This window comes from Camelus ferus, chromosome 20 (genome assembly GCF_009834535.1).
Source record: "Camelus ferus isolate YT-003-E chromosome 20, BCGSAC_Cfer_1.0, whole genome shotgun sequence".
Classification (NCBI taxonomy): Eukaryota; Metazoa; Chordata; class Mammalia; order Artiodactyla; family Camelidae; genus Camelus; species Camelus ferus.
Genome location: NC_045715.1, coordinates 33,545,358 through 33,565,964, shown reverse-complemented (window position 1 = coordinate 33,565,964; position 20,607 = coordinate 33,545,358). Strand labels below are relative to the sequence as shown.

The following is a 20,607-nucleotide window of genomic DNA, read 5'->3' as shown; positions in this document are numbered from 1 at the left end:
ATCCAACTATGAGAGATTGACTCTTAGGGGTTCTGTCCCTTTGCCGATCCACTGGGTGTCTGAGAGGCGATAATCTCTTCCTTGAAGTGCAGCCCGAGACAATGCTGTGATCATCAAGCTTGTGGGTAACTGTATGAGCAAGTTACTTTGTCCTGTTGAAGGATGACACTTTATTGGGTTCTGAGTCTAAAATCATGCCCCAGTCTCTACCTCCACAAATACCCAGACACAAGTCATCCACCCATCTTCCGGCTCTGTACGTGAGTTCCTATTTAACTTAAGATCTGCCTGTGAAACTGTTTCCCTGACAAGGAGTCACTGATTGCCGTGGCATCTTTTCACTTGATTATTAAGATTCCTTCTCGCTGTTCTCCCTCGAGCTTTAATTACAGCATTGCAGCTTGTTCAAAACACGCTGCCAGGTTTCTCACTTGCGCAGGAGACAGAACCCAGATTTCACATCCCCTGCACGTCCTTTATTCCTCTTACTGATTTCCTAGGCAATTCTGTATCGATTTTATCTTCTATCTCATTGCCTCCTTGGTCTTTTTCTTCCTTATTTTTCCGAGCTCTTAGAACTCCTTGTTCACACAGGTCATCCAATTAGGATTTATGTGTGATCCTCCTTGGCCACTCTGAGCACTCACTGTGATCAGGGCCAGAGCCCAAATATTCTTATCAGGCTGGCTTTTATCTCAAACCCACACCGTCTGACTAAGCTCTGGTACCCTCACCGCTGTTTGTCTCAAAGTGTCAAAAGGAATTGTAGCAGGGGCCTTCCTGCCCCCAGTGTATCATTACTGGCCTCCCACATTCAGAGCATTCCCTGGCCTCTGTGTCGCTTCTTTGCTTGTTTGTGTTGCCGTAGCGTTGTCTTTGGAGATTTGTTTCGGTATGGCACCTGCAAGAGTACTGGCGACCAGGAAAAGACACGGGGGCACTCATTCTGAGCTCCCGTCGTGCCTGTGGCTTGGGGGTTGTGAGTGGCCTCATGATGAAACGAAACAACTGGGCTGCCACTGGGGCACCAGACACCATGACAGTTTCTACCAGGGGTGGCCAGTGCCCAAGCAGAGTCCCTTAGTGGATAAAACACTTGGAAACAAGGAAGGATAGCAAATGCTACCTGTTTTGAAATGTCAGCCAGGGCAGGACCTTCCGAGGGAATTTTACAAGACAGAGATGGATCGCCAAATGCTCTAATTCAAGGTTTATAGGAACTTGAAATTGGGGAAGGAAAAAAAATATGCCCCACCTCTCAGGTGAAAATATATAGCATCGTACACTCTGAAATATTTAGCTCCTTTCATTGTTTACAGATTTTTTTATTGCTCTCTGAAATCCATAAAGGAAAATAAACAAATCTCAGATTGATCCCACCTTTACTTAAATCTTTTTTCAAATCTTATTTAAACCTGCCCTGTTCCTGCTCTACCTACCTGCATCCTAATACTCAGTTCTGAGTGAGCCCCATTGGCTGAGGTATCAAGTTCATTATCAGGACTACTGAAGCGTTAAGACTGACAATAGGAAGCGATTCTAATCAGTGAAACGCTGTATTCTTCTATTCACCTAATCCACAGATATTATCCATAGAACGTTATCGCTGTCCTTCCCTAGCTGCTGGAGGTAGAAAGGCTGTCGTGCAACTGCCCACTTTTGTTGCAGGCAATGGTCTTTGGCTTCAAAGGACAGACACCTAAAACATTAGCTCCATTAGCTTAATTAAGAAGGTGAGTTACTGTAACTGAAACGGTTATTACAAAAGTGGGACCGGTAGATGGAGTTAGGATACAGCTGTACCTTTCCCCTTATTCACATCCCTCCTGTGAGATGAGTTCTGCCCCATCCCTGTCCCTCCGTGGTGGGTTGTATCAGTGCCTCGCCCGGATGCCCTCAACAGCCCGTTGTCCCAGCAGCACAGCTAACGAGTGAAGGCGAAACTAACTCTGTGAGGCAGTCCGTGCTCCAGAGCTTCCCTGGAGGACTGAAATTCCTCCCCAGCTGAGACCACGCTCTTGTTGAACTTTGTTCTTCCCTGTCCTGCTTCCCCGAGTCTGTTTCTCCTGAGAAAATCACTTAGGCAAGAATCCCATCTTGGGGAACATGACCAAAGATGTCCTACAAAAAATTTCTGCAGAATCCATAAGTTATTTGCTCATTTGTAGAAGAAAAGGTCTCTGTTAACTTTTCTTTCCAAGAATAGTTTCATTCCAGTAACCAAAAAGTCCAGTCCTAACTCAAAGCTAAAACATTAAATTCCTTTCGTCCAGTTTGAGGGTAGATGAGTTGCCTGCCTTCATTCCTTGCTTTGTGCATCTGTCTGTGCCCATTTGCTCCTCCCTGGAAGCGGTCGGCCCCACTGAGGCCTTCTGATTCCTCCAGGATTGAAGTTAGGAAGAAAGTAAAGATTAAGTGGTGGGGAAGAGCTTACTCAGCTGACTCAGGTGGCATTTCTTTCTTCCTTTTATATTTTTAAGATTAAATCTGAAAATCCTACAGATGAAAGGAGGTCAGTGGAGTGGCTTTCCAGTTGGTGACTAAAGAGGGCTCAAGTGGCCAGCAGTGTTCTCCTACCCAAGGCTGGCCCAAGGTCCATGTTTGCAGGGACCCAAGTGGAAACTCTGCTGAGGCGTAAGCCTCAGGTGCAGGTGTAGGGTCACTTGAAGAAAGATCCAGCCCGAGAAGCCTGCCTGAGGTGGTGTTGAAGCCCCAAAAGAAAGAGGCTGAGTGGAGTGAATGCCCCGGAACCAACAGAGGAATCATAAGTAGGTAGTGAGAGCTCTTAGCAGCTGTCAGAAAGGTCTTCTGGGTGAACTTCTAAGGAGTTGACAAAAAGCAACGCAGAGACAAATAATCAACTCTGAACACCTAGTTGAAGAGAAGCCATAAGAAATACACACACACCATGGAATATTACTCAGCCACGAAAAGGAATGAAATAATGTCACTGGTAGCAAAATGGATGGACCTAGAGATGATCATACTAAGTGAAGTAAAGTCAGAAAGAGAAAGACATATATCATATGACATCACTTATATGTGGAATCTGAAAAAAAAAAAGACACAAATGAGCTTATTTATAAAACAGAAAGAGACACAGACAGAAAACAAACTGATGGCTCCTGAGGGAGAAGAAGGGGAGGGCTAAACTGAGAGACTGGGATTGGCAGATACAAACTACTATGTGTAGAAAAGATAAACAACAATGTCCTACTTTACAGCACAGGGAAGTATATTCAACATCTTGTAGTAATCTGTAATGAAAAAGAATATATAGGGGTGTGTGTGTGTATACATACATATGTATAATTGAATCTCTGTGTTGTACATCCAGAAACTAATACAACATTGTAAATCAACTATATTTCAATTAAAAAAAGGGAGAAAAAAAATTTTTTAATTTTATACCAGTCAGCTGTGTTCATCAGACTCCAGGAGGACACAGATCAAGCTTTTCTGATAAAGTCCTTAATAGTAACTTTAGCAGTATCACATTCAGGTAGCTGGCAACAGTTCACTTACAGGAAAATGACTTTTAATCCTGTGAAATAAATTATCTTCTATTTCTTTTATTTTAAAATTCATTTGCATTTAACGTATAAATCTGCTTCGCGTTTAGAGTTGTACCATAAGGTCTTGACCATAAAGTGTTCATTTTAGTCTGACGTTTACACATATTTAATTAACAGAATGTTGCAATTGGACATCTGTGAGAATTAGTTATTTTTTTTAAATGTGTAAACATTTTACTGACTTTATCCAGGTTTGACAAATACTGCAATTGTAATATACTTATTATATGGAAAATGAAGAGATTTGTTTTTAAAAAAAAAAAAGATATTTCAGCCATCCTGAACAGAAATAACTCTGTGCAGGGATTGCTGAAAATAAGTTCAAGGTCTCTTAGGTTAATGCAGCCGTTAACATTGCAGAGTCACCTGAAAGTAATTTCAGACAACACTAAAAATGCTGAACGAACCAATACTCTGAGACATCATATATATGAGGCAAAAGCTCACACTTTCAAATTAAAGCACTGCAGAAAGTGAATGAACTATCTGACACGTGTTTTGTAACCCATGCTGTTGAGATGTTGAAAAATTAAGCATATCTAATCATTTTATTTTGATTTAAAGGTATAAAATTGTATTATGCCTCTTAGTTAAAAAAAAGGGGGGGGGGCAAAAATAAAAATATTTTGACAGACTTCCATCAATGCAAGTATTTCTTAATTTCTCTATCTTTAAGATTCAAATTTGAAGGTAGATGACAAAAAGGGAGGGGAAACAAAAGAGGGACACAGGACAGAAGAGAAGAGAAGGATCTGTGATGCTGCTAGAACTTCCAGCTTCCAGTTTCCTGAAGTCACAGTATTTACAGGGAGCTAATGATCCCCACAACCTCTGCAAAACCTGTCTCTCATGACAAGGGCAGAGAGACAGACCGCAGGTGCTGAGCCCAAGCAATGGCCCCCGTGCTGCTCTGAAGAAGGTGCCCAGAAGCCCAGCGGATTTTGCCTGCTCTGACCCACGACTCTGGGAGTGAAAAGGAGCTAAAGCACACATCTGGGGAGGGACTGCCAGGTACTGTGAAAAAGAGTTCTCCAAGGTTAATACATATTTCCGTGGAATGTTATCTTTCTAGTGACTGCTGATAGTAGGCTGTCCAACTTCGAGGCCATGTGCTAGTGACAGTTGAAATCTCAGTATTGAGAAAAATGGCCCGGAAACCAACTAGATTGTGACGGGGTAAAAAAGTCAAATTATATGATTAAAAAAGTATAGAATAAAAACACAGGTAGGAAAAGACAACAACAAAAAAACGCTTAAAAAAACCGAACAAACAAGGTAGGAAACACTCAAAAACATGGAGGAAAACCAAGAAAAATGAACTCATAGGCACAAAGAGAAATAAAGTAAACAAGTCAGGTAACTAAGACATACATGAATTCAAATCACTAGTTTTTCACATGAGCAGCAATCTCATCAAGCAGTCAAAGTAAGCATGTGTTTATGACCACAACTTTTTCAAATTAGTCATCACATAAATGATTATTCAATAGATGTTTTTAAATATTAAGAAAAAAATTTTTAAATCTAGGTAAATTACACCATCATGACGTCCCTAATGAGCACCAAAATTGCACTCTAAGTTCTAGTGTTTACAACTAACATTCTGGTTCATCGTCTATTTTCTTTGTAATCACCGGCCCATTAGCTGCCATTTAGAATTTAATTTTTGGTCCATACATAGATTTTTTGTTTTAGTGCCATTTTCTGTAGGAGGATTTAATCTATACATCCAGGCATCCTTAGGAGACATTCCCAGCTTTTTAAGAGTTTCTATTTCAGCATGTCTACAAGAGCAAGAGAGACGGGGTAGAAATCTCCCAAACCCTTCCCTCCCATCAAAGCTTATTATAAGGTTTTTGGCATTTCAGGGGAAAGACACAATACAGCGAGTGATTCGGGAGGTGAATCTTTATGTATTTCTCTTCTCCCCCTCCTCTTCTTTCCTGGAATGTGCTCTTTATGTTATACCCCGATTTGAATACTAATCACGTTTTAATTCCTCCTCTTCCACGGAACAGCCCATGTGCCCTAACGTCGGTGGTGCTAACTGGCTCACACCCCTGCGTGGATGAAGGGCTCCCAGAGGTAACGGTGTGTGCAGGTGCACGAGTAATCGCCTGGCTTCTCAAGTCAGCTCTCCTGCGTCTCTGCAGTCTGGCAAGGACACCCACAATTCGAGGAGTGAGGGGCTAGCTGTGAACTCTGAAATAGCATATGTATGACCTTCTGTTGAAAAAATAAAAACAGAAAAATTAACATGAAGATAAAAAAAATTTTTTTCCCTCAAGGAGAAGGAAAAAAAAAATTCCTGAAACATTTTCTTCTTAGGCTCTGACTCTTCCCTGGTGACAGAGAACTCCGCTTAACAATCACATTGGGCAATTATCAGCAGATTTAGAGCCAGAATCCAATAAAAGTAAAGCCATGAGCATTGTTAGAAAACTAGAGGAGATTGGAAAAAAAAAAAAAAAGTGAGGTGTTTTGCTACGCTACCAACCAGGGCTGGCTGCAACTAAGCCTTCATCACTATAATCCACTGTCACCGTCTTAGCTCAGTTACTCATCATTTCTGTCACTGAAGCAGTTCCCATACTGGTCTCTGTGTCGCCAAACTTTTCACTTTTCGAGCCTGATCTGTTTCACTGTTGGAGTTATCATCCTAATTCACAAATTCAGTCACATCAGAGTGAGGCTCGTAGACGAATTCCCGTTATCTGCAGAAGAAAGTGGAAGCTTCTCTGCCTGGCAAGAAGTGTCTCCTTTACTTTGTCCCTGCCTGATTTTCCGAGGTTATTTCCGCACATGCTCATCCCTCCACGAGCCCCTGTACAGTCTCGCCCTTGCAGGATTCACGTTATGATCTAGCTACATGTGATAATTTGGCATCCTCATTCCTACATAGCCCGACTCCTGCTGCTCCTCTTACGTTCAGTGCTTTCTTTCCTCGCTCAGTCGGTGTAGCTGTGTAATCACTTGACAAGACTTAACACAGATGACTTCTCTTACTATCTCAGGGCAGTTCCCTGAACCACTCCCTCAGAACACCACCCACTGTGTGTCAACTATAGTAATCGAGTTATTTGCATCTCTTTCGAATAGACTTTGAAATCCAAGAGGACAAACACTATATTGTATTCCCTAATGCTTCCCCTTCTGTCTCCCTGAATTTGGCTTATTCGCATCCATTTTTTTTTCCCTCTCTGCTAACTTGAGCCTTTACAGATGATAAGGAACATCCTGTTGTGCACTGATGTCATGAGGATTAACACCGTTAAAGTAAATAATGTCGGTGTCCATTCACTCAGGTACGCAAAATGACTCATCTTTTATTTGTAAGTTTTTCTCCAGAAATCTTGCGTTAACAATTAGAACCTATTGTTCTGCTAACATTTATTTACTTATTGGAAAGTCAGGCACTGTGGTGAGGTTTTGACACTCGATAGATCTCAGTTCAAATTTTATTTGGCCACAAACCCAGATTATTCCATCTAGGGAGAGTTTTTTTGTTTTGTTTTGCTTTTACATCTAGGGAGAGTTAACTTCTTGGATGTCATATGTGCAAAATGAGGATGAGAATATTAACCTTTCAAGAGGTTTTGAATGACTGAATAGGTGGAATTGGGTGCAATGATAAGAAATTGCCAATATTCCAGCATCTTCACCCACAGACACAGGTTAGTTTTGTTGTGGAAGGCGGGACACACGGTTCTCTACAGGACAGAAAATCAGTCCATGGTCAGTCTGAGGCACATGATGGATTATGATAATTATGCTTATGATGATGACAGTGTTGACAAGGACACACATGACTCTACACAGCATCTCTCGTCCTGTCTTCTCATCGCCAAGGCACACATAAAAACTTGGCTCAGTTATGCTTGAGGAATAGTCAGACTGCCTGACCCAGTCACAACTGGGACACAAGGAAGCAGCCAATGGAATGGCAACCCTGCAATAAGTAAAAGAACTAAAGGTTGCCCAGCCAGGCACACGTCGCCGGCATTCAATTCAATCACGGGATCTACTACAAGCCTGTACGGCTGGTGCAGGAATAAAAAGCCAAGGGAGACGCAGCCCCTGCCTTTAAAGAGCTTGCTGAGTTGGCTGTTACACAAACAGACACTCGCGAGACACTGAAGAGAAAGACTATCAGATGCAGGGAGCGAGGGGAAGACGTGTTTTACTGTCGGGATCTACACTCCCCTCTAGTCTTCAGGAAGGTTCTGGTTTTTTGCTATATGTCTTAGTGTTGGTGGACTTCCTTACATTATTCAAGCCATTCATTTTAATGGGATTCTGAACAATTTATGAGCAAGGTGTAACAAAGAATTGTTGCTGGTTTCTTTTTCTCTCGTATCTCTGCCCCATCAGTGCTCTCTCTCGCACACGCACTTGAGATAGAGATATATGGATGTGTATCTAGATATAGATATATTCCAGCCCAAATAAGGCAAGATGAACAGATTTTAAGTAATTCTAGGCTTCTGGAAAGTATTCCAAATCAGGGAAGTAAAGGAGGCAAATACTTCACCCTGTGTTGTGACCCTGTGATGTTTCGCAGGGTCACTGGGTGTTCAGGGAATTAGAAAAGTATGTGAGGTCCTGAGGAGCAATGCAACATAAACCACACTGTTCCTTAATGACATTTGAAAGATGTTACTGCACTTGTAGAAATTGTCTATTGAACAATAAAAGATCCAATTTTGTATAGGATTATAAAGATTTATTCTAAAGAGATCAGTGAAGCTGTATTTCTATAAATCACCTGGAAGGAAAAAAACAGACAGAAAATAACTTTCACAAGCACATCTTAAGTGGTTTTTACCTAAGTTTTTCTTTCCTTTACTTTTCTGTTAGCATAAAATGCACTGAATAGAAAATTGGTTATTTTCAAAATGCATCTCAAATCATGATTTGGACATACCTGAGAGGCAGACTTACAACAGTTATTTGCTATCAAAATATTCTCCTTTAAATCTGACAGAGCAATTCTATAACCAAATATTCTATTAGAAAAATAGATACACTGAAGGAGAACAATTTTTAAGAAAATAGTCTGTAGTCTTCTCCTCAGTGTTTATGTTCAAATTCCAGCCACTTAAATTGCAGATGAATTTAATATGAACATGTAAGCAGAGAGAAGTTCCACTGAGTCCCAGTCCCAGTATATTTTCCACGTGCAACTCTACAAGTCTTGTGAAGAAGTGTCTTTTCGTTTTGATGATAACACACTCCATTTTTTTTTATTTAGAAATGTACCTCTGCACCCTACAGTGCCACAATCGGTCTCCTTTAAAACTAATATTTTCAGAACTCACTTCGGTTTAATAAATATCACTCTTCAGATTTTCCCTGAAACAAATTTTCTCTTTATGAAGTTTAGGAGGAAAAACAGAAGTTTTACATAGTAAGGGTAGTTGTTATTTCAAAATCTGCCTATTCTCTACCATGACTCAAATTTCTTTTTCCCCATCTATTTAAATTGAAGTATAGTCAGTTTACAATGTTGTGCTAATTTCCAGTGTACAGCATAGTGATTCAGTTATACATATATTTACATGGATATTCCTTTTCATATTCTTTTTCATTATAGGCTATTACAAGACATTGAATATAGTTCCTTGTGCTATACAGTAGGACCTTGTTTGTTTATTTTATATATAGTAGTGTGTATCTGCTAATCCCCAAATCCTAATTTATCCCTCCCCCTCCCCACCTTTCCCCTTGGTAATCATCGGTTTGTCTTCTATGTCTGTGAATCTGTCTCTGTTTTGTGAATAAGTTCATTTGTCTCATTTTTAAAAAGTCCACATACAAGTGATATCATCTGAGATTTTTATTTCTCTTTCTGACTTACTTTTCACTTAGTATGATGACCTCCAGGTATGATTCAAATTTCAATTCTAATTATTTTTTAAAAGACACATAACTTCCCCCAGAGCTTGAGAAAGTACGATGCATTGATATTATGCCGTAAAGTAAGAGAATCCAAAAGTGAAATAAATTTCAGCAAAAAGTAAGAGTGGATGGTGCAAGCAGAGGACATGGGAAATAAAGACCCCCAGACTCTGGGCATGGATATCCATCCAAATAAGTAAATATTTCAAAGCTTTTCACTTTTGAAGAATTACTTGAGCAGGACACAACATTTCTCCCTTTTAAAATAGCAAATCAGGAGGAAACTATGCTGTTGAATAATCAAAGTATATTTTGATTATATAAGAGCTTCAGTTATTGAGAGGGAACATTGTTTCTTAAAAAATTACAAAAACTCTTCTAGAAGATTTTTATTTCTGGTGGTACAGTGCTACGTCTATTAGGAAAAACCTTAATGTTTCTAATGAAAATCAGCAGGTGTTTATTCCTCTCTATTTTGGGAGGTAGTTTATGGAACTGTCATTACTCCCTTGAAATTCTGTTTCAGTTTTCCAAATCTGTGCAGGTGAAACATTTTTTATGGTGGTTATAGGTGTAATAAGGTTATTTTATTCCTACAACTTGATAGAAAGCCAAAGCAAAAAGACAAAATACCAACACAGTTGAAAAAGCAAAGAAAAGGGGAGAGCTAATCCGTACAGTAAGACATTCTCAATCATGCTTTATGTGTACTGTGGCTTTTGACATCAAATGCACATTCACTGATCAACATGGAACTTTGCAACCTACATTGCTTGGTTTTAAGCAACTGAAAGCATTCATACCCAAGACTGATTTAATATGCACTCTCAGTTTGAAGACCCTTTACCCACAGTACAAAAATACACTTTGCAGTTTCAACTTGAGTTAACGTTCCTTACTAAAACCTCAGTTTATAGTGAAATAACTGCCTTCCCTGAATAGTTCAACATCCAAAGCAAATCTGAGATATCATTACAATTTGAAAGAAAATCCTCTCGTTGCAAACTACAGATGGAGACATGTCACTCTAATAGCAAATGGTTTGCTTCTAAAAAAGTGCGAGTGTGTGTCTCTGTGTGTATATAGACAGCGTACACACATACACAGCATGCTGCACACGGAAACATCAGTTAAGGTTCCAAATTGGACACTGTGATGAAGAGTTAACTCCTATTGGCCAGAAGCTATAGAATATCACGGCCAAACTGGAAACTTGAGTCTAGCAGTTTATTTTATTTTTTACATCAAAATTAGCTGAAGTAGCAGGCATGCAAGCATATATTCGATCTTGTCCAAGGATGATAAGCAAATATATGTGTGTGGCATCTAAAGACGGAGAGGAAGTTTAGAGTTTATGCTTTTAGTTGCTTAAAACCAAACAATGTACCCTGCAAAGTCCCAAAGGCACGTCTGCACAGAGGTTCTCATTATTAGTTCACTTTATCTCTGCTGGTGCAACTGTGGTTCTCAGCTTTTTAATCACTTCTCCGCTGGCACAGCTAATGCGCCTACAAGTTGTCTGGAATTTTAATATTGCTAAATTTAGTGACACAAGTTGTGATTAAATTGTGAAAACTTGTTTAATGCAAACCCTGATTGAAAAGAATACATGCTTATTTAAGGAAAATGTACAACGTTGCAAAAATTATATAGCGCTATATATAGCCCCCATTTAACAGCTTTACCAACCTGCAAAAAAGTTGGTTCTTGTAGAAAACTGCCAGGCTATGTAGTCTGAAATCTGGAGTCGTAATACCAGAGAGCTGTCAGTCAGCCATCCATCCATCTAATTGGCTTCTTACCATCTTTCCATCATGTTTTTTTTATAACTGGTCGCCTCTGGCTAAAATGCAAATCATGAGGAAGAGCCGTCTAGAAAAAGCTGCTGCTTTCTTAATTATCTGTCAGAGTATGGACCAGTGGACCTAGGGCCGCACAGCAGAGTTATGCTAAGCAGCAAGGCATCATGGGAATTGGAGTGACAGCTCATTTTCCTCCTGTGTTTTCTGTGTTCGAATGACAATGCAGAAATACGGGTTTTCCCACACTTTCTCTGAACACTTGGGCTATTGCTCAGGGGAGCACAGAGCCAAAACTGTCACATTTCCAGACATGGTCTTATTGCTGTCACTGTGACAGGATTGTTGACAAATGCCAGCAGTCATCTGGGCATCTTGGGAAATGTCTGCCATGATTGTGTCAACAGCCTGACAGAAATTGTTAATGTTTAAACTTCTTCCACTGACAGAATCCTGTCTTGCTGACAATATTTGTCATATGAAACTCAATCTTTGTCAAACTTGCTTAAAAATTAACACTTTCTCAATTTCTTTTTTTTTTCTCCTCCCTAGTTTACTGCCTAGCAGTGCAAAATTTTAGCAGTAAGATTTCAGCAAGGTAAAGTGACACAGTAATTTGGGTCCAGGTTCCATTCAAATTCTTTAGCCTACTATTAATTTATGGCCACCCTGTCCTTTTGACCTTTGCTACCAGAATAATTAGCCATATATGTGTGTGCATATATACATATATATGATACATACATAATATATACATATGTATCGTGTGTGTGTGTTGTGTGTGCCTTAGGAATCAAACTTGTGAATTATTCATGAGGTACAAAACACTATTGCTCAGGATACAATGTGGAAAATCCATTAAATCATGCAGACTTTTTAACTTATGTGAAAATCAGTTGCACATTTGTAGGTGTCCATGAACTAATTTCTTAACTTTAAATTTAAAAATTTTAAATTATTTTTAGCTTTAATTTTAGGAAATCAATCTAACAGGTTAAACAGTATTTTTTGCAGGAACTCAGCAAGGAGTTGATTTTTTTAAACACATGATTTTTGTCAAACCTGGAATACAGGGATAGCTTGAATTTCCTAATTCAGATAATCTATTGGGAAATATTCATGTGAGCAGTATAAAAGATAGTGTTTTGTTTTTTTTTTAAAAAGGAGCATCTGGTTTAAAATCCACAGGTGGATTTTTAAAAATAATTTTGGTGAGACAGAACGCTCTGATTACTAGAAGGCAGATCAATCATATCTGGCTGTATTAGAAATACCCAGTCATCCTGGGTACATTTCTTAGATGCTACATTTCTTAGACATGGTGTAGAAAAGAGCACTTGGTTAGCTGAATTCAGTGTCCATCTGTCCCTGACAGAACAATCCCTGTCAAACTAGGAGTGACAACTTATTACTAATGACATAACTATTATTAGTTGTACTATTATTAGATACTACATCATAGCACACAAATATAGTATACGCTTACACCAGTAAGGACACATTAAAATAATTTGTTATTAGAATAGCAATCTCCTGGGAAAATAGACTGTGTCTAGAAGTCCTATTTACCTGAATTGCTGCCAAGTATGATTTCTAGTGACTCTGTAGACAGCGAATGGGCCAGGTACTGCCTCACTTGCTGAAAAGAGTAGACTTCTTAATATGCTTTTTAGTTTAAATTTTTTGTTGCCAGAGATTTATAAGTTAATAATATAAATTCACATATACATATATATAAATAAATAAACTTTATTTTTTACAGCAGTTTTAGGTTCATAACAAAATTCAGCAGAAAGTACAGGGAGTTCTCATACACCCTGTGCCCCACCCAGGCACAGCCTCCCCACCATCAACATCCCACACCAGTGTGGGACATTTGTTACAGCTGCTGAACTCAGATTGATACACATCATCATATTATTTTTCATAGCTTTTAAATCCAAACATTATCAGAAGTATCTCCAACCAGTATAATGTGATGTCTTGGGCCAGGAGTTGGCAAACTTGTTATGCAATGAAACAAAGAGTAAATATTTTAAGTTTTTGTCTATATCATAACGATACCACTCTGCCTGCCAAAGCACTATAAGTAGATACATTTTACAATTTTAAAATGTCCCAATAAAACTGTACTGATAAAAGCAGACAGTGGACTGGATTTTGTTTACAGGCTGTAGTTTGTTGACCCCTGGTTTAGACCAGGAGCTCAGTAATTCAACAAACCCTGATTTCAGATTTCAGCTGTACTGCACACTCGCTGTGTGATGCTGAGCATATTTTCCTCAAAATTCTTCAAGAAAACCCTTTAGGAATGTATTAATTTCCTGATGTTACCAGTGAGGGGATAGCTTGCAGAGGCTATGCCCCTAGAGTTCCTGGGTAACAAGAGAACAAATCTGGGATTCTAACATAAGCCTGTCAATTCTTAGCTTCCTGCTTTTCTCAACTATGACATGTTGTCTGCAATTCTCATTTACTTCTGAAATAAAATTCTAGATTGAGTTTGGAGACTTAGAGGACAGAGAGAGAAAAAAGATACAGGTGGGGTAAGTATTGACCATTTAGGGGAAAACGTGCTTCTTTACCATCAGAATTGCTTCCTGTGTTGATAACACAGGGTTCTCTGCCTTCACCCCTCTACCATTGATCACTTCCTGCACTTAGCCTGGAAGATCAGGGACAGGGTGCAGCAAAATGAAGAGGAAGTCTGCCTCCCAAATAACTGATAAACATTTGGAATGATTCTCCCCAAAATTCAAGAACAGTATCTCTGATGGTTCATTTTATGTGTCAATTTGACTAGGCCAGATATTTGTTTAAACATTATTTCTGGGTGTGTCTGTGAGGGTTCAGGATGAGATTAACAGTAGAGGAATCAGGAGACCGGGTAAAGCAGATTGCCCTCCCCATTATGGGTGGGTCATACCTCATCTGTTGAGGGCATGAATAGAACAAAAAGGAGGAGGGGAGAATTGATTCTCTTTCTGCCTATATGTTTCTGAGCTGGGACACAGGTCTTCTGCACTTGGATATGAGTGTTTACCATTGCCTTTCCTGGTGCTCACGCCTTTAAACTTGGACTGGAGCCACACCATCAGCTCTCCTGGCTCTCCAATTTGCAGACAGCAGATTGCTGGCACATTCTAGCCTCTATAATCATGTGAGATATTTCCTTATAATAAATCTATATATGATAATAAATAATAATAAAATCTATATGTAAAATCTCTTACTGGTTCTCTGAAGAACTAGCACAGAATTATCTTAATCTCTTTTCTTAGTGAATCATGACTAAAGATTCCTCCAGGCTGGGCCACGTGGATGGTCTTAATCTCATGGGACTATATGGCCAGCATCCTTCTCTGCTCAGTGTGGGAAGTGTGGCATCACATCCTCTTGAACACAGCTCAGCCAGACTCTGTACAATGTGCCTCCAGCCAAGGGACACATCTGCAGGGGGGGGAAGGGGCATCCCTGGATAGTGCTCTGCTGCTTCACCTTGTTCCTCTGACAATTCCACATAACGCACCTCAATTCAAATCCACACGTATGCACAGGGCATCTATTTTGTTTTAGGTTAATTTGCATAGAGGATTCAAAGAAATACAAACCCTGATTACTTACTACTCAGAGATCATGATAACAGTTTTGAAACAACCCAGGAATAATATGACAGAGCGCTTAAAAAACAAGCAAGAAAACATTTTGTTTAGCATCAGACAGGCATCTTTTCAGTACTTAGGAAATACTGCAGATTCTCCAGATACAGTCAGGAGCCAAAGTTGAGTGACATACCTCTTTCAATCTCTTTCTCTCTCTCAAACTCAAACTCCCTGGGGCCAAGGAGGGCTTTTAGCAGACTCAGACTGGTTTTGAAGATGTTGCATTAGTATGCGGGAGGACTTACAGGTTGCATGGTGTCCTCCAAAAAGATACACCGAAGTCCTAACCCCTAGTGCCTCACAGCTGTGAGCTACTTGGCACATAGTGTTATTGCAGATTAATTAAGATGAGGTCGTCTTGGGGTAAAGGGAACGCTTAATCTAATATGACTGGCGTCCTTGTAACAAGAGATACAAGGGAAAGACAGCCATGCAGCAACGGAAGCAGAGAGAGGAGTGATGTGTCTGTAAGCCGAGGAAGTGTAAGGACTGCTGACAAAAACTGAAAGCTAGAAGAGGCAAAGAAGGATGCTCCCCTACAGGTTTTCAGAGAAAGCATGACCCAGCCAGTAGCTTGATTTCAGACGTTTAGCTTCCAGAATTGTCAGACCTATAAGACAGTATTTTGTTGTTGTTGTTTTAAGATACACGGTGTTTAGTCCTTAGTCACAGCAGCCCCTAGGAAACTAATACGAGTGTATTAAGGAGTAATAGCCCTTATTTTAGAGCCCTATAAATCTGGATTAAAATCTCAACTCCATCATGTCCTCTCAAAATGTGTATTTCCTCATCTGCATAATGAGAATTCCTCCCAATGGACCCCTCCTCAGACTCCCACCAGAGGGTGGTACCGACACACGGCCGATGCTAACATGCTCACCACGCGCCCTGGTGTCTTGAGTGGACCTAGTCTGGCAGCCAGAGCTCCTGCGGGGTCTAACAGAAGTCCAGCCTCCCTCAGGGTGTGTCCACGAGGGTCCAAAAGACACAGTAGCCAAAGTGAAGGTGGAGATAGGCATGTTTTCAGTTTGCTCATGACTTTCCAAGACAATGAGGTATTCAGTTTTTCTGCCTGGGAATCTTATTCTTTAAAGACAATGAGTTTGGAGTCACATTGTGACGTATGCTCTTCCAAACCCAAACCAAGACACCTGTCTGTGAAATGTAAGTGAGCCTATGGAGGCAATGGAGCTGAACACCTGAGCACAGGACTAGCAGGTGCTTTTGAAACACACGACAATGTGGACATAGATGGACCCGCGACCAGGACTCAGCAAGACCACCCAGCAACTCAAGGAAAACATTGGTTCTTGGTATAGACCATAAATGTTGAAACACCAGAAGAGCCCACTTTGTGTAGGTTAGACAGGCTTTTATTCCAGGAGATCAAGGAGGTGATGTCTCCACAGGCCAGCGGCAGACACAGGCGAGTAACTCCAATATTCACACTGTCTTTTGTCAGTGAGTTTTCTTTCTCAGCCACTTTTCAGTTACTATACAATGTACTAAACAGAAAACCTCTTATTTTCAAAACATGTCATAGTTCTAATACGTCTACTTGAGACACCAATAGTTCTGTAGGGAGAATTAAACACCTTTTTTTATATAACAGACTTTGAAAAGAAGCTATTTTATGAACACAGAACATTGTTTTCTACTGGCAAAGCCAAACTGTGGAGGAAATGGCAGAAATGAGGCCAGCAGAGTTCTGCGCAAGGTAGGATCCTGACCTGTGACCCAAACCCCATAGAAAAACCACCCGATTCCATAAAATAATCTAATATTAGTGCAAAGCAGAGAGGAGAAACATATCTACCCCCCCACCCCCACCAGAGGCCAAAAAGAGGACAGAAAACAAAAGTACATTTAAACGATCTCGAGAAGTCAAAATTGGCTTCAGATTTCACTCTAGTAATGGGCACCGGTCGATACTTTTACAGCCTGTAATTATTTTATAATTAAAAATACTGCTGACTCTAAGATAACTGTAGGGTTTGCAAAGAGAGTGGAGGAACTGAGTTAACAAGGTGACAAGTGAAGGCTAATAAATTAGTATTCAGGATTTTAGATAATTGGCATCATTTGGGAGCAGAAAAAAAAGACTGAAGCTGGAGAGAGATGAACTAGTGTAGAACACTTGAACAGATAATCCGTGTAATACCAATCATCGTGTAGTGTTGCCATCACTACTAGCTTTTGTTAAGTATCTTGATATCCTTTGGGAAAATGTGTCATACAAATAACAAAATGAGACTAATTATACTAAATCCAAAACATAACACTTTTGAAACCAAGCCTCACTTCCTAGGGCTTATTTTTAAAATGCCCAGCAATTTATACATCCCATTTCTTTTTTTCAGTGGGGGAAGGTAATTAGGCTTATTTACTGATCTACTTTAATGGAGGGACTGGGGATTGAACCCAGGACCTTGTGCATGCTAGGCATGTGCTCTATCACCGAGCTATACCCTCCCCTCCCCACCAAAGCATCACATTTCTGTGTAAGTCCTGCTTCCCTTTTGCTCTTAAAATGTGTACTTGACTGACATTTAGATGTTTATTCATTTTTAACATGCATCCTTCCTTACTCCAAAAAATATTTGATTTGGCTTCTTTATTTGATCTCTTTAACCATGAATGGTGATAACATAAATTTTGTTCTACTATTTTGCAAATAGCTACACACACATTTAAATACACCGTGAAAATTCTAGGTGTTGAGTTCTCTCCTCCCCCAAGAGACAGGAGAATTTAAAATATTTAAAATATAGGACACCATTATTGAATCCTTCCTCTTAGTATCAAGTAAATTAAGTTAAATTTTCCTCTTATGTTCAACTGAATTAACCCCCATCTCTCAGTGAGTTGGACCTCAACTTTCCATTCCTGGTGGGGAAGACAAAATAAAAAGTTCCTGTCACAGTTTTATCAGCTGGCAGAAGGCCACCGAAATGGGCACAAACCAACAGTGTTTCTCTATCTCACTTCAAATGAGAGTTGCAGCAGAAAGTCAACATTGTTGTTTTTGCAATAAGAGTGGAGGTTCTAAATTGTCAGTTTATCCCTTAAACACACAACTCCTGCTTTGAAGACTTGGAGGAGCTGCCTCTGCAGGGACATCCAGAAAGCCAACGGGAAATCCCATCAACGGAAGAGGTTTGTAAAAATGCATTACCTTCTATCCCTGCCCCCACTAGATTCTAGTCTTACAGAAGCAGAATGTCTGCTGAAACAGAGGACGTTATTATTTGAGGTCAACTGTTTGGACTTCACGGAAAATGTAAGTCCCTTACAGCCTTCATAGGCCACTTCTCCATGCCATTCATCACATAAATATCCCCTGGAGCTGCCTCTTCATTACAGAGTGTGCATTTTCTTAACTTTCCCTTCATTAGAGGAATGCAGCCTCCTCAAGGCTCTCAGTGACGCTACAGCCAGGAAAGTATCGGTCAGAGGTGGGAAGGGCTGGAACTCTGCACAGCGCCTGGCACATCAGAGATGTTAAATCAGTCCACATGAACTAGGAAGAGAATGAAAGACCCCAAAAGAAAATCTTCAAAGTCCATTACAGTGAGTTACAAGAGGAGGTTCCTTGTTCCATAAAGATATTTTCTGTTTGAACGTTCATTAGGCAGCTTTGGTTGTTGGTAATACTGATTAGTTTGAACTGGTTCTCTCCTTTAAATTAGGATTAGGGCCTCGTTAAGGACAGGAATTATTGTATACCCTTCTGTATGTTCCCATGGACTTACAACAATGCCCCATAGACGGCAGGGTCTAAAGGAAACTTAGAGGATGACTGCTGTGGTTAGTGCTCTGTGGGATGCTGTGAGGACGTGGGGGTCGTGGGAGGTGCTTAGGTCATGAGGATGGAGCCCTCATAAATGGGATTAGTGGTCTGATGGCAGAGACCCCGCAGAGCTCCCTGGCCTCTTCTGCCACATGAGGTCACGACGAGGAGATGGTGGTCCTAACGAGAGCCCTCACCTGGCCATGCAGGCACCCGGATCTTGGACTTCCGGCCTCCAAATCTGCGAGAAATAAATTTCTGTGGGTGGGTTAGAAGCCCCCTAGTCTGCGGTATTTTCTTAGAGCAGCCTGAACAGACTAGGACAGTGAGCCCAAGAGCTGAGTGTGAGTGCTTTCTGTTTGCCAGACTGATGCTGAAGAGGGTGGTAAGGACAGAGATGACAGACTGGGACCAAGGGCACAAATGACTGATAACCATTCATTGTTTTACTGTAGACATGCTAACCATTCAGAGAGGTGTTTAAGAGGAGAGTAATTTGGATGGAAAACGGATCTCCTCCACCCACCCAGTGCAATAACTACTAACTAAATGACTGGACTTTTTTATTTCTCTTTGTAGGAGGAGATAGGTAAGTCCAGAAAGGCTCGGTGCCTTCTTCAAACTTGGAGATTCCGTCCCTTTCAAGCTCTCCACGTGGCTCTGTTTGAGCATCTTCCCAGGGGTAACAGAGCACCATTTATTCTGCTTCTGTGGGTCTTCCCTTTGTCTCTAGAAATTTTATGAAGAAAACACGGTCAATCCAAGAGTGCTGAGAAAGGGATAAAAACTAATAAAAAGAATAAAGAGAGTAACTAATTAAAATGCTGCATCTATGTCGCCAAGGGTAATGTCCCTTTAAAAGAATGCCTCTCAATTTAAGTTTCTCAGAACGAGCTTCTCCACTTTGACACGAAGCCTTGGGTTTAACACATGTCGGTCTGGCCACTCCATGACAGGAGTGACTTTCCAATGTGCAGCAGATGGTAATCAAAATTGACTGGAGGCTCCTGAAGATATATGTTATGATTAACCAGACATAGACTGCACGACTCAGAAATTAAGGCAATGTCGGGGGACTCTTGAAGAGGGATCTGATGATAATTTGGAGTGTTCAAATCAGGTGGTAACATAAGCCACTTGCTTCCAGAACAGCATGGAACGTGCCAAGACGTGTGGCGGGGTGATAGAAGTCGTTAACCAGAGTCATGAATGAATGACACTTGCTGACTTCTCACGTTAACCCCGTGACATATTAACATAAATCTAAAATATTCGAACATCTGAGCGTGTACTTCTGACAGCTCCCAAACATTCACATCCAGGAAGGGCATTTGCAGCTTCTGAGTGTGTATGCGGTGCAAAGGAGACGCTGACCTCCACCCACACTCCATCTGGCTGCCAAAACATCCTCCTGGTGATCAGGATGTGAATAGTGACAGGCATCAATCACTCAGTTCTTCCAGAGCTTGGGAACAATGGGCTGCTGGCAGTTATCTATATAATCATCATTCTCCCTTTGCTGAGTGTCCTGCAGGAGTCAGGGGAGTAGACAGGGTGGATGCTGGGGAAAGGAAAATACAGGAAACCTCTTTTTGTTTTTTTAATCTTCCAAAATCTTTACTGGCACCTGATTTTATAAAGGAATTGTTCCAGTCAACTATTAGCAAGTCAAGAGTTTAATGAAATGATTCAATTTTATCTCCATTTTTAATGTGTCTTTCTCTGGTGTACAGCACAGTGTCCCAGTCATGCATATACATACATATATTCATTTTCTTTTTTTTTTTCCATTAAAGGTTATTACAAGATATTGAACATAGTTCCCTGTGCTATATAAAAGAAACTTTAAAAAAAATCTATTCTTATATATAGTGGCTAACATT

The 20,607-nt window shown here is 40.4% G+C and overlaps 1 long non-coding RNA gene across 1 annotated transcript; it reads left to right on the top strand.

The window, feature by feature from the left end:
- The first annotated feature begins 2,009 nt into the window (after nucleotides 1-2,009).
- On the top strand, nucleotides 2,010-20,123 carry LOC116658312. Its single transcript, XR_004313645.1, has 3 exons — nucleotides 2,010-2,020; nucleotides 3,921-3,922; nucleotides 19,728-20,123. It is a non-coding gene; the product is annotated as an uncharacterized LOC116658312 (long non-coding RNA).
- The last annotated feature ends 484 nt before the right edge of the window (nucleotides 20,124-20,607 follow it).